This window comes from Callospermophilus lateralis, chromosome 18, assembly GCF_048772815.1.
Source record: "Callospermophilus lateralis isolate mCalLat2 chromosome 18, mCalLat2.hap1, whole genome shotgun sequence".
Taxonomy (NCBI): domain Eukaryota; kingdom Metazoa; phylum Chordata; class Mammalia; order Rodentia; family Sciuridae; genus Callospermophilus; species Callospermophilus lateralis.
Genome location: NC_135322.1, coordinates 10,784,665 through 10,786,325, shown reverse-complemented (window position 1 = coordinate 10,786,325; position 1,661 = coordinate 10,784,665).

Genomic DNA, 1,661 nt, shown 5'->3' with positions numbered 1-1,661 from the left:
CTACAAGGCTGAAGATCTCAACCAGAGACATGCTGGGAAATCTTCAATGACCAACTTGCTGGGGGGAGGAGGAGGGTGATTTGTATGTGACACTTGGCAATTTCCATAATGTAAGTATCCCCACTACTAATTTCAAGCTACCAAGGTCAGCCCCAGAAAGCATTTTTGGGAAGAGATACATAGTAGCCCACTCCCACACAGCAGCTTCATCAAACAGCTACAATCGGTAAAGAACCACAGGATCATAGAATATGGGAAAACGAAGCAAAATAATTAGAATGTATGAGTGCATATTACCTTTGTTTTTAATATAATTTTATTTAATTGCATGTTTGCATAATTCAATGTTTAATAATGGCCATGGTTAACAACCATCCCAAAATTCCTGAGACTGTAATGATCAGCTTGCTTGAGCTAGCTCCAGCACACTGTTGGAAACATTTATTTTTCAGAACAAAACAAAACTGTTTTTCAGAAAGGGAAACTGAGGTTCAGGAAGGTGAGTAGACTCTCCCACAGTTGGAGGCAGGACACAGACCTCCTCCCAGGACGCGTGATTCTAGGAACAGAACAAGTGGTGTTGCTCTTGCTGTCATCCCACCCTGGTCTAGAGGACTCCGGCGGTTCCCCCAGGCAAAGCTCTTGCCGTCTCTGGTCTCTTTTTCCACCCAGAGAGCAGCGTGCCCTGCAGCTGTGCACCTGCGCAGGGTCCCTCAGCACCTGCTTCAGCCCGGCCAGGGAGGTCACAGGCAGATCCAACCCCTCATTTTACAGCCCGGGAGAGGGAGCCCTGGAAAGATCGGTGCCTGCTCGGGGTCATGTGGATGGACAGAGGGTCCTCAGACCCCAGCGGAGGTGCAGAGGACACTGGAGGACACCTCTTGGGGTCTGGGGTTTTCAGGGGGTCGGATGGCAGACTAGAGAGGCTGGTCAGCCCTCTGCGGTGGCCAGGTCCCCCCGCCATTCTGTCCCACCCTCCCGTGCCCTAAGACCCCCCACACCCGAGCACCCGGACAAGGCGCCTGGGCGAGGATGTGGGGGTGGGCGCGCCTCTGCCTGGGGCCTGCTTCTCGGAGGGGCCGGGGCGTCTCTGCTCTGTCTCCTTATCTCCATCCTCTTCCCAGGTCTCTGCTCTCTTCCTGTCTCGGGGTTCGGGACTCTTTGTCCTTCCCCGCGTGTCTCTCTCTGTACCTCTCACCCTCTCTTCCTCCCTGCGTTTCCCCCTCTTTCTGTCCTCGGTGTTGGTCTCTGTCCTTTGCCTCTCTGTTCACCTCTTTGTGTCTCTGGGTTTCTCCCTCCCTCGGGCTCTGCCTCCGCCTCTCGCGGCCTCTTTGTGCCTCCCTATCTCTGTTGCTATCTCTCTATCTCTCCATCTCTCGGCATCTTTCGGAGCGTCTCTGGCGCTCCGCCTCAACACTTCTCTCCCCTTCTTTTCCGGTGAGTCTCGGCTTTCCTGTGAGAACTTGCTCCCAGTCAGCGCGCCCAAACCTGCCTCCGCCCCCAGCGCCCCCAGCCAGCCCGGGCCTGCGCCTTTAAGGGCCGGCGGCGGGGGCGGGGTCTCAACGGCCCCGCCCTGCCCGCCCCTCCCCCTGACGTCCCTTCCTCCCCAGCCCCTCGGTCGCCTCCCTACGCCGCCGCCCGGGCCGGCTCCGCGCCCCCTC